Source organism: Rhineura floridana, chromosome 4 (assembly GCF_030035675.1).
Source record: "Rhineura floridana isolate rRhiFlo1 chromosome 4, rRhiFlo1.hap2, whole genome shotgun sequence".
Classification (NCBI taxonomy): domain Eukaryota; kingdom Metazoa; phylum Chordata; class Lepidosauria; order Squamata; family Rhineuridae; genus Rhineura; species Rhineura floridana.
Genome location: NC_084483.1, coordinates 80,108,896 through 80,122,497, shown reverse-complemented (window position 1 = coordinate 80,122,497; position 13,602 = coordinate 80,108,896). Strand labels below are relative to the sequence as shown.

The window sequence follows — 13,602 nt, the reverse complement described above, 5'->3', positions numbered from 1 at the left end:
GTCCTCCTCCGTGCCTGAGGACTGGAAAGTGGCAAATGTAACGCCAATCTTCAAAAAGGGATCCAGAGGGGATCCCGGAAATTACAGGCCAGTTAGCGTAACTTCTGTCCCTGGAAAACTGGTAGAAAGTATTATTAAAGCTAGATTAACTAAGCACATAGAAGAACAAGCCTTGCTGAAGCAGAGCCAGCATGGCTTCTGCAAGGGAAAGTCCTGTCTCAGTAACCTATTAGAATTCTTTGAGAGTGTCAACAAGCATATAGATAGAGGTGATCCAGTGGACATAGTGTACTTAGACTTTCAAAAAGCGTTTGACAAGGTACCTCACCAAAGGCCTCTGAGGAAGCTTAGCAGTCATGGAATAAGAGGAGAGGTCCTCTTGTGGATAAGGAATTGGTTAAGAAGCAGAAAGCAGAGAGTAGGAATAAACAGACAGTTCTCCCAATGGAGGGCTGTAGAAAGTGGAGTCCCTCAAGGATCGGTATTGGGACCTGTACTTTTCAACTTGTTCATTAATGACCTAGAATTAGGAGTGAGCAGTGAAGTGGCCAAGTTTGCTGACGACACTAAATTGTTCAGGGTTGTTAAAACAAAAAGGGATTGCGAAGAGCTCCAAAAAGATCTCTCCAAACTGAGTGAATGGGCGGAAAAATGGCAAATGCAATTCAATATAAACAAGTGTAAAATTATGCATATTGGAGCAAAAAATCTTAATTTCACATATACGCTCATGGGGTCTGAACTGGCGGTGACCGACCAGGAGAGAGACCTCGGGGTTGTGGTGGACAGCACGATGAAAATGTCGACCCAGTGTGCGGCAGCTGTGAAAAAGGCAAATTCCATGCTAGCAATAATTAGGAAAGGTATTGAAAATAAAACAGCCGATATCATAATGCCATTGTATAAATCTATGGTTTGGCCGCATTTGGAATACTGTGTACAGTTCTGGTCGCCTCATCTCAGAAAGGATATTATAGAGTTGGAAAAGGTTCAGAAGAGGGCAACCAGAATGATCAAGGGGATGGAGCGACTCCCTTACGAGGAAAGGTTGCAGCATTTGGGCCTTTTCAGTTTAGAGAAAAGGCGGGTCAGCGGAGACATGATAGAAGTGTATAAAATTATGCACGGCATTGAGAAAGTGGATAGAGAAAAGTTCTTCTCCCTCTCTCATAATACTAGAACTCCTGGACATTCAAAGAAGCTGAATGTTGGAAGATTCAGGACAGACAAAAGGAAGTACTTCTTTACTCAGCGCATAGTTAAACTATGGAATTTGCTCCCACAAGATGCAGTAATGGCCACCAGCTTGGATGGCTTTAAAAGAAGATTAGACAAATTCATGGAGGACAGGGCTATCAATGGCTACTAGCCATGATGGCTGTGCTCTGCCGCCCTAGTCAGAGGCAGCATGCTTCTGAAAACCAGTTGCCGGAAGCCTCAGGAGGAGAGAGTGTTCTTGCACTCGGGTCCTGCTTGCGGGCTTCCCCCAGGCACCTGGTTGGCCACTGTGAGAACAGGATGCTGGACTAGATGGGCCACTGGCCTGATCCAGCAGGCTCTTCTTATGTTCTTATATAAGTTTTAAAAATAAATAAATATAAATATACCATGGACTGTGAAAAAGACAAATAATTATTTATGTTAGAACAAATTAAACCAGAACTGTCACTAGAAGCTAAAATGATGAAACTGAGGTTATCATACTTTGGACACATCATGAGAAGACAGGATTCACTAGGAAAGACAATAATGCTGGGAAAAACAGAAGGAAGTAGAAAAAGAGGAAGGCCAAACAAGAGATGGATTGATTCCATAAAGGAAACCACCGACCTGAACTTAAAAGATCTGAACAGGGTGGTTCATGACAGATGCTCTTGGAGGTCGCTGATTTATAGGGTCACCATAAATCGTAATCGACTTGAAGGCACATAACAACAAAACCACCTCTCAGCATAACCTACCTCACAAGCCACAAACCTGAACTTACAAGATCTGAACAGGGTAGTTCATGACAGATGCTCAATTTATAAGAAAGGTCCACAGTCTAATCCGGCAAATTACAGGCCAATAAGTCTACTAAACATCATAAGTAAACTATATGCAGCTCATCTATATAGTAAGTTAACTATGTGGTTGGACCAAAAAGATATTCTAACTCCTGAGCAAGCAGGCTTTTGCCCACGATGCTCAATAATCGGCCACGCCCTGATATTACATCACTTAATTGCTAAGTATGCAGGTAACAAAGGCAGTGCACTATATACTGCATTTATAGATTTAAAAACTGCCTTCGATTCGGTAGACAGATCTAGGTTGTGGACAAAACTAAATAATTGAGGAATAGATAAGCGTTTGCTAATTTTGATACAAGGTCTTCACAAAAAAACTACCCTCCAAATAAGATGTAATAATAAGGGATATTTAACAAACCCAATTCCAACCTCTAAAGGTGTTAAGCAGGGTTGCATTTTGGCACCCCCGCTGTTTAATATATATATTAATGATGTTGTCTCAAAACTTGACGCCACCTCTTTACATTCACCGATTCTTGCAGGTATTCCGAGAAATGCTCTTCTTTATGCAGATGACATAGTATTACTTTCAAGGACCCCAATAGGCTTAACACGTTTACTTTCCCAAATAGCCTCTTATTGTTCCTCTGAACTACTGGTAATAAACCACCAAAAATCAAAAGTAATGGCCTTCACCAAAAAAAGAACTAAACATCATTGGTATATAGAAGGCCAAGAAATTGAGCAGGTATCTTCCTTTAAATATTTGGGAATAATTTTTCAAACATCAGGAAGTCATCGAATGCATACCAAATTGGCGGCGTTAAACGCAAGAAGAACAACGAAAGCCCTGACAACCTTTTTCTATACCAAAGGAGGTCAATCCCTCCTTCCTGCTCTGAAAATGTTCAATGCTAAAATAATTCCACAACTCACATTTGGGTCCCAAGTGAGTTCCAGTGATAATCTAAAGGAGCTAGAAACAGTTCAAAATATATTTTTAAGATCTATTATGTCTGTTCCTTCGTGTGTGCCAAACTGTGTCTTACGATTGGAGCTGGGGGTCCAATCTATTGAATCAAGAGTATGGCTAAATATGATTAACACTTGGCTAAAACTCATATTTGATCCTGAAGGCTTAACCCCCCATATTCTGATTGATAATTATAAATCTACCTGGGCTGAAGCGATCCAAAATAAAGTTTTAAAAATAGGTTTCTCAATTCAAACAATCTATGAAATGGGCCTAGAAGCTGCTCGGTCCAATATTAGACAGCGAATAAGAGACATAGATGTCCAACACCAACAAATCCTAATTAAAAACCAGAGATGCAATTTACGTTTCCTGATCCCAATGTCATACATATCAGATTTAGTTATTCCCAATTATCGGAAGGCTTTTACCTGGATCAGACTCAATGTTCTTCCTTCGGCACTTTTAGAAGGACGATATAATAAAACTCCGTATAAGGACTGACTGTGCCCATGTGGGGAGGGAGGAATTGAAACGAATGCTCATGTTTTACTGCGATGTCAATTCTATCGAGCACTGAGACTCCAACTAATTTCTCCTCTCTTAGTTCCCTTCTCACATAGATCTGAATCTTTTTGGCTAGATTATTTACTTGGTGACCACTCTCCAGAGACGACGTTAATAGTTGCCAAGTACAGTTTGGCTGCATTGAACTATAGGAAAGCTATTTTAAAGAATTTCTAATAGCAATTATTTGCTTAGGATTTTACACTAACAATTTTAGCATTTATTCTAGTTTTTATCTTGTAATGGACCTAAAATAGTTATATTTTAACATTTATTTCAGTTTTTATCCTGTAATGGATCTAAAATAGCCATATTTTACAACAGCTCAATGGATCTTAACTGTTTAAGTCTCATATGATTGATTTGCAGATGATCATTTACAAATTCAAATTCAAAAGAACAGACCTGTTTACAATATAACATGTTTTGGCATATTAAATGGTTGAGAGCATTAGTCGCAATTTATTTAAATATACTTGTTCATGAGCAAAATTGTACAATTGCTCTTAGTTTCTTTGTGTATTTAATTGTTGACTGGTCTTATGACTGTAATAAAGTGATTCTGATTCTGATTCTGATTCAGATGCTCTTGGAGGTCACCAATTCATAGGGTCCCCATAACTGACTTGAAGGCACATAACAACAACAATGCGCTTGGAAAGAAGCCTGGATCTTGAACATGTGCCAACAACACTCTTATCATTATTATGACTGTTAAAAGTAATCACAACCAATGCTATTTCAATGCATTGTTTTATCTGTAACTGAATCTAGAGAACACCCTTAAAATCTTGGTGACCGTCTGCCCCCTTGCAGAATCTTCTCCATCACCTTGAAATTTGAAATGGTTCCCTTTTGATGAGTGCTCTACACCACAACTTCTAGAGTGCCTGACCATATTCAGGGCCATCATGAATGACAACTCTCTTCTCCATCATCTCCATCTTACTCCTACATTGCTAGTAAGTCCAGCAGTGGTTTAATGACTGCCCATGTAGTGTTTTTGGTATGGTAAACTACTCTAAATATTGCTCAGCATTTACCACAGGAAACCTATTTTAAACAGCTTCTACATGACAAGTACAAGAATAGGCCAAGCATTATTATTCCTTTAAATACCAAGTGTATGTTCACTTCCAGATGACCTGTTCATTGAGCAATTGTTCTGATTTCTTTGCACAAAGTTTGTGGGGAAGTTATGCAATGTTGGCTCTTTATTGAATCATCATTCTGATTTATTTGCAAGGAGGCTATACAATGTTGTATCAAGAAATTGTTATCCCACACTTTCCAGTGCATTTTCCTTTCATGTCATTTCCTGTCACTCTCCTTACTGCAAAAAGTTCAGGGTTTGTTGTTTTTGGTGTGCAAGAGCACCAAATCCACTTTTACTGTGCAATCTGAATTTGTCAGTATGCAACTGAATTCCACTGGCAAAATAGTGACAATCTGGGAGCATCCTATATCCTCAAAAGTAAGTGTATATCATGAAAAAGTGGTTCTATACCAAATGAGGTCTAGAAATTTTTTTTACAATTTAACCCAAACTTGTGGAAGTGGAAAGAGTTTGTGATACTAAGTCAGTGTTTCATAATGATAATGGATTAACATTATCATTATGATTAACATTATCATTATGGATTAACATTTAAATTACAATGTAAAAAATTATATATAAGGCCTTGGGTATCAAAGAATGTACAGACTTCTGAATTCAAGGTGGAATAATTCCATCTAAGAACAAATGGAAAACAGGCATTTATTTTCAATGTGACATCAGCATTCTTGACAGAAGATTAGGTTAACACTGAGCATCCCAGCAAAACAGTTATCCATTTTAGAGTACATAATAATTCATTGTTGTCCTTCACTGTACATTAAATGTCACCCATCATAGTGACGGGAATTTAAAAATTATTGCACTACAGCCAGAAACCAGACAAGAGCTGTTAATGTAGGCACTTTGGGCATGATCTTTATAACCTGGCTAAATCATCAAAAAAGAAAAAAGGAAGGAAAAAAAGAGCCACATTTGAAAACAAGAGAGTGTTTAAGGCAGATATTTTACAAGAGTGAAAGTCAGATGCCCTTCAAGCAAATGAAAGAACTAAGACTACATAAATGAAATTGCTGATGCCAAAGAAGTGACACAAACCAGTAGTATAGACTAATTTTATATAAATATAACCCATTGAAGAGTATAAGCCCCATATAAATGTGTGTGGTTGCTCAGTCTGCTGCGTCCAGTGCTGAAGTTGCTCAGTTGATGGGCAACTTCAAGAACCTAGCTCTCCCTTCTTAGAGGTCTTTATCTTTAAACCAGACTTGGTCAGTCTTTATAATAGAGGACTCCTTCAAATGCAGAAATGTCCTCTGACAGCTCTTCAAATAGAGGCTATTCTCTGTAAAGTAGGACACATGACCACCCTGTTTGTTCTACTCAGACATTAATGTCTCCACACAATTAGAATCATGCAGGGGAGAACAGGGATGCATAAGCCCCCATGTCAAATTCCCATTGTCTAACCCCACTATCCTCCATGTGTTGGACAAGAAAGTCTGCAGGAAGAGCCTGATGGACTCATGTACATTTTCCACGTAAGTTAGAATCCTGATCATGCAGGGTTCTGAGGCATGCAGAGAGTCCATACGAATTCAACAGGGTCCCCTTCTTTGCCCTCTCATGTGCAGAAGGTAGTGGGGCTGGACAAAGAAGGAGGCTGGGCCAGGGAAAAACACCCTTATTCTCCTCTCATTACATGAGCTTTTTAACCCCTGAATAGGGGTAAAAAATTAACTTTGTTCTGTGCACAATAACTTGGAAATAGGTCCCACTGGTTTCGATGAAACTTACTTAAGTTCTATTAGTACTGCACTCTAAGGTTGTAGTGTCAAACAAAGTATACTTTCTGAATGTCCAGGCATGATTATGCACAGTTTCATAGCACAGCTTATAGCTCACATTTTATATTTCTTATTTAGGACTTCTTATCAAAGGATAGGTATAAGGGTATGAGGCCAGGAGTTTCCTGTAGTAGAAATACCATATTTGGATATGCTTTGTATTTTTTCCCTTTCATGACCAAAAAAATGCATGGCTCCCTGCCTTAAAAGAGAAAACCAGCATATTACACATATGTGGGCTGTTCCAGACTGATTTAGATTTTGCACTAATGCATTAAGCATATTTTGCATATGAATATTCCAATCCATGAACAAAATGCATCCTAAGAAGCAGGCCTGAGAGTTTTGTCAGCCTTTGCAGGAGTGAAGAAGTCAAAACAGATCCTCTTCCATACATGGAGGACTTTGAAATCTACATTTACAGCCATATCTAATTAAAGTTGTATTTGAAGCAAGGTGAAAATTCCTCTCATTAACTGTAAATGAAGGGCACCCTGACAAGGATTTTGACATGATTAACTACTGTCACCTCTACACGAATTGCCTGTTCAAAACAGAAAGACAGGAGGAAAGACAGAAATAAAAGTAATATGTGGAGGGCAAATATGACTAATTAGAGAAACCTCTTTTTTAAATAAAAAACCCTGTCCTCCTTCTTATGGTATGGTATTATCTTTGCCATGCTCCATAAGCACAATAAACCAATGCAATATAAAAAAACTTAACTGCTCCCATTTTTCTTCTGGACAGGCCTCATTGCTTACGTTTGTCAGCCCTGAAACCAGAGAGTTTTCAAAGCTTTTGGTAGAATTTCTCCCTCTTCACACTAAAAATCCACTAGAATGTAGTAAGACTCTCATCAAAGAAATTGCTGCAGTCTCTACTGGCTTAAAATTGTCTAGCTACATGTTGATGATGGCACTATGCTAGAAGCATGCTTTTATGATGCCTGCAAACCAAGGCAGGAGGAGGGATCCTGCCTAACAGTAGGTGCAGATCTTCTGGTAATACAGAGCTAGAGCTGTTTACTGTGGATAAGGAGTATTGTGAACTCATCTTATTCTCTGTTCCTATAGTACTGTTGAGAACTGAATGGTTCTGATGCTGAAAAGAACCACAACCACAACATGGGGCTGTCACTTAGAAAGTTCTAGAAACAACAGCCCAGAGCACATCCCATTTCCCCCATCAGGCAATTATGCCTCCCACAAGAAAAAAAACAAGATAATTTAAAAAGTCTTTCCCCCAGCTAGCTTATCATGTACAAAAATCATGTTTTAAGGTATACTGTGAGACTGACATATTCACTCATTGCAAGATGGTCTGGAACTTAAGAGTTCTTACTCAAGTGACCCCTCAGTGCATTACCTGCCATTTTGAATAGGTGTATGAGCATCAGTCCTATTCAGACATTACTCAGGTGCAGGGCACTCATGTGCTGAAACAGGAATGGTGTACTCCAGGCCCTGTCTCCAATGTCATATTCTCAGGCTATTCCCAGTCCCAGACATCCACATATTGAGCACAGATTCAAAACATGAGTGCCTACCCACTGCAGATAGAAATGTTGCACATAGTCTCTAACAATGAAGCACAGTAACACCGAAGTAGTTTCTGTACAAGAGTGCCAAGGACTTAAAACTTGCTAAAGCAATAATCCTGGAGTGCAGCAAGGTGTCCATGTAACCATGTGTCAGACTTCTGGAGGCCCGCAGCATGGTCCAGCTGATAACCCTCCACTGCTAATGCCCCAACCAACCAATGCCCCTCCAATGCTGGATACCTTCTTTACTGTGGCAGAATGCCACCATCCTCCCCCCCGTCCTCTTCCCCAATTCCTCTGTTAGTTCAAAACAAAACAAAACATGGTATACCTCTGATGACAGGTCAGTATCAATTCAAACCATTGGCCCATCTAGCTCAATATTATTCTAGCAGTAGCTCTCCAGGGTTTCAGACAGGAAATCATTACCAGCCCTACCTGGAGATGCCAAGGATTGCAAAGCATGTACTCTACCACTCAGCTCTGTGTGGCAAATATACCCAGTTCTGCACCTAATTTTGCACCCATTTTGACTGGTTCCAGAAACATTGAATCAGGCCCCATAGCTGTTTTTCCTTCACCAATGAAGCACAACTAAATTTTATTTATTTATTTGGTTAGGACAGTTCGCTAAGAGGTTGCTGCATTGTTTATTGCTTAATTGCACTATTTTAATGTGTTTTTATTTATTGTAATTGGATGTCAAATGTTTAATCATGCTAATGGTTTAATCTTATTTTCATGTAGAATTTTGAATGTTTTAATCATATGTATTTATGTTTGTTGTAAGCTGCCCTGAGTTCCACTTGGAAAAAGGGCGGGGTATAAATAAAGATAATAAATAAATAAATAAATAAATAAATATTATTTGATTTATATCCCACCCTTCCTCCCAGCAGAAGCCCAGGGCAGCAAAATTATTATATTGGGAATAGAAAGCATCTTCCTATTTTTGTGATGCCCTTCAGAGACAAACCAGATTTGCAGACCAGACTGGGTCATCACTAAGCCCCATTCCCCTATCTTGAACCACTACACTTGTGTCTCCTCTTATTCAAGGAAAATCTTGAATTGGCTAGGCTCAGTCAACCCACATTTGTAGATTAGCTAATTAAGTTGTGTTCACAGTGAACATTATTTTTAATATTAATACATCTACTATGTACAAATGTGAACCACACACATTCTCATATTAATATAATCTAGGCTTTTATAATAAAATAGAAATTATTTGTATTTGATGTAGTTCTATTAGATGTGCCCACAATTATTTCTCTTTGATGATAGTGGACAAATGTTGCAAAAGTTGCAACATAAGTTACCTTGGCATATGATTTATCAAAGTCTTTCATGTACTTGGATATTTTGTAGAATGTAGCTTTGTTTTTCTTTGATAACTGAGAAAGGTAGTAATTTAGGAATGTTTAGAAATGTGTCATAAATGTATATTCTGCAAAGGAAAGATTTTGTATAAATATCCTTGAGCATCTGTCCCTCTTCTTTTTGAGAGGCGCCTATTGCCTTGCTTGCATCTTAGACAGCCTTGTTGATTCAGGTAATTATGATTTAATAGAGTTTGTCAGCTCTGCATCAATAGTTTAGAATTGTAATAGTAACAATTGCATTTTATAATGCTTCACTGTTACTGATTAATCTCATTTATTTTTGTAATGTTTGATTAAGTTCTGTTAAGTAAAGGAAATATATTTATCAAATTTATAAGCCCTGAACCTTAAATTTCTGTGTACTGATATGAAGGAGGGTTAACTCCTTAATGTGAAATATGTTGCAGAGGGAGCTAGGGTGTAGCTTAACTGCAAGACTCAGTGCCTTCTAAATAGAAATCATGGTTAGAGTTTCACTCTGCACAGAGCAAATTTGTCATATATGGCCCTTCCAATGCATCAGTTTCTTGAATACAGTAGGGCTCCACTCATACAGCAGGTTAGGTTCCAGACCCCTGCCGAAAAGCAAAAATCACTGAAAAGTGGAACAGCGTCAAAATGGTGGTGAAAAAGGCAAGAAAATTCAAAAACAAAATGGCAGCTGTCACAGAGGTGAAGAGAAAATAGCTCAAAGAAGTGCAACGGCGGCTATCACAGTGGAGGAGACAGCCTCCTGGGAAGGCAGAGAAAGGACGAGAGGGAAAGAGCTGCCACCACGAGCATGAAATGTGCTGTAGGAGCAACAGCAGGGAGCCGCTGCCATGAGATCCTAGCGGCCGCAGTAGCAGCTGAAGGGAAAAGGTACCACCACTGTGAGGCAAGTGGGATGCTGCGGTTAAGCAGGACGCGAGTTGAAGCTGCCGTCGCAAGCTTCAATCTCACTGCTGCTGCTGACAGCAAAACCTCAAACAGGACCTGCTGCCGACCCAGCAGTTAAAGGTCAGCCTTCCCCCCTTTTTTTAAAAGGAAAAATCAGAGCAGTAAAAGCCCGCAAGAGGAAAAAACCTTCTTCCTGCCCCAAGAGCGCCGAATATGGCAACGGGGGGGCAGTAGCCACGCGGCCACCAAACAGCTGATCGCACTGAACAGCTGATCACGGCACAGCATAGATCAATCAGCCCTGACTCTGGGAGCGGCTGGTGAGGAAGGTAGCAGCATTAGCCGCAAGGGGGGGCAGCTGCACAGCCGCCCACCACAGAACACGGCGTGGCTGTAGGGGAAAGGATCCCGGAAGCCAGGCTGACCGGTGCAGCAGGAGCCCAGAAACAGCTGGCGGCTGTAGCCACAAGGTGGGGATGCACGCCACATGGCCCTCTGCGGCTAAATGGGGGAAACAACCCCTAAAAGAACGAAAAGAGAAAAATGGCACCTGGGAAAAGGAGAGCGGGAAAATGTCTCTGGCTGAAAACGAGTAGGACTGCCTAAAGCCAGTTAGGAAGAACCGTGATGCCACATGATGGCATGCTACCGCCATATTAGCGAAACGCCAAGAAGTGGAATGTCGAAAAGCGGGGCCCTACTGTACTTGTATCCAGTGCACATCTATCCTCCACCACTCAATCAATGCTATAGATGACAGTGAGTCAGACCCAACGTGGCCTGGGCAGAATTCATGGCAAGAATTGTTCTATAAACCAAAGCAGTGCCTGCTTTTGCTTTTCTGTCTCTCAAACAATTCACTTATCTGTTTCTTGAATTACTATAATAGTTTACAGGGAATAAAACTGGAACACAGGAAATTCCACCTGGACTTACCATTGCTGTGCACTATGAATATGTGAAGGGGTGATATGTACTTTTCAAACTGATTCCATTGCTGGAACTGCCTTTACTTGGGAAGGATGAGGTATAAATTGAAATAATAATAATGTTTTGGGAGGATCCCCTGATTTGATCATGTGACAATAACCTCTCAATTAGCATGTCAGGAAGCAGGTTGTTAGGTTAGCCTTTTCTCCAATGTGTTCCTTTTCTCTGTGCAATGTGGGTCACCCCCCTTTTTCCCATGGGGAAGCAGTTAAATTACAATCTGAACTGCTAACATGTGATTCTGCTGCCTATGCAGATTGGCTCATTTTATCTCAGGATAAGGCAGGCAGACTATAGAAGATAGACTGATTGCAAATCCAAAGAAAATTGTTTTATGGACAGTGGAACAAGAGCTAAAGGTCTTTTTGTCATAAACCCATAAAACATTTCAGTTTGATGTAACAGGCATGGATAGGCAAGGATAATAATGATAGGATAAATGTGTTATATGTGCTTAAGAAGGATGGGCAAGTTTTAAAAGCAACAGCAAGCAAGGATTTTTGTTCTTATTATAATACATGGGGTGGGGGCTGTTTGTCAGTACAAAAGCACCTTATTGTCTTGCTGATTTGCTGCCCCTTGTAATGCTAGATCTTTTATAAGATATGCAATGTGAATGGTCCATGGTTATGAGACTGGAGGAGAGCACTAAAATACCAAGTAGTACTGCCTATAAATTTCCATTTAATGGCACTTCCACACAGCAGTGCTTGGATGTCACTGCACCAAAAAAAAAGGACAGGATTTTCCTTTGGTGTCAAAACACTTGCTGCTGATTTCAAATGACTTTTCAATCCTAGACACAATGTCGTCTATAGACAGTAAAAGATATTGATTTTAAATATTTATATCCTGCCTTATCTAAACATTCAAAGTAGCTAATAAAAGGGAGAATTAATACAAATACAATACAAATATTTTTAAAATACATATATGACCAAAAAATACCACAACTTATTTGAATTTTCCTTTCTATTATTTTAATGGAACTCAGGGATGAGGGAGAAGTGTTATTTCTTTTTAGAACTGAATCTTGTTTGGAAATAGCAGTGTCTATTCTCATGTTTTGTCCATTGTCTGAGGCAATAAGTAAAGAGAAGGGAGTATGGAGATTGTCAAATGCTTTCAGTTTGACAGATTGCAATTTATTCAGATATGCTTTTGGCAACATATTGTTTTATACAATCATATATGCTCAGCATGGCATACTGAAGAATTAGGTTGCTGCTGCTGCTTCTAAGGCTGAGACAGAGTGCCACCATAGACAGGTAATGAGTGGTTTGACCACAAGAAAGAGCTATCCTTGAAGCTCTAAAGGCTATGACCTGTAAAAATACACAAGACCAACACAATATCAACAACGAATCTGTGTGTGTGCGGAAATTCACCCTGCTTTTCCTGAATCTATTCACAAGCAAGATTTGCACCTATTTCATCTGAAGAGATGAAATATTCTCAATGTAGGATGCCTATGAAACCTACTTCTATGAAAATATATTCATGGATTCCAACTCACATGTCAAAAAGGCATTAAAAATATCTGGTTTACCGGATGGTGATACAATTTGGTCTAATATTTTGAAAAGGAGCTTTCCAAAATTGCATACATGCCAAAGAGTAGTGAGATTGCATCTATGAAAAGGATAACCAATGCTATTTATTTATCCAAGTATTGGCTAACTTCAGTTTTCCTCACACTGGCATTTCAGGGACTTTTGATTGCTATATATGCCAAATGTTGGTATGTAACTAGGACCTTAATTCACATACTTAAAATAGTCTGGAGGCAGCAGCCAAGCTTTTCTCAGAATCCCTGCCCCTCCTCAGCATACACTCACATAGCTTCAATACTTGGTAAGTGGTGACAGATGGTGACAGAAAGAGTGGAAAATTCAATCAATGGTTTGAGAAAAGTACATGAAATATTGGTATGAGTGGGAGGATGAGGACTTGACGTGCCAGTTCCGATTAACTGCCCTGGCCAGAGATCAGTTACAAAGGCTATAAAACAACTGATTTAAAGGTATGAGCCTGCGCTGTTGGATCATGTGTGCACATGTATCAAGATATACTGTTTTGTTTTTAAAATCTGACTTGCAAATAGAGAACTACTGTTAAAAACAAATATTCGGGGTAAATATATAGGGTTATTTTTAAATATTGTCACTTAGCTAACATAAAAAGTGGCAAACAATAGAACATTGAAATTAATAAATACACTCAAGTTAAAAAAAATAAGTTTCACATGTGACAGGAATGGAGGGATATTTAAAAGTTTGTTTCTGAAACTACCACCATTCTGAATAACATGTACACGAGAATAAAAATGCATTTTAAATAATTTGGCAT

General features: G+C 39.3%; 1 protein-coding gene across 9 annotated transcripts in view; it reads right to left on the bottom strand.

Annotated features, from left to right (window-relative positions):
• The window catches only part of GRIK2 (glutamate ionotropic receptor kainate type subunit 2), a 614,747-nt gene that overhangs the window by 277,303 nt on the left and 323,842 nt on the right, over positions 1-13,602 (bottom strand). The gene's annotated exons all lie outside the window — the stretch shown is intronic.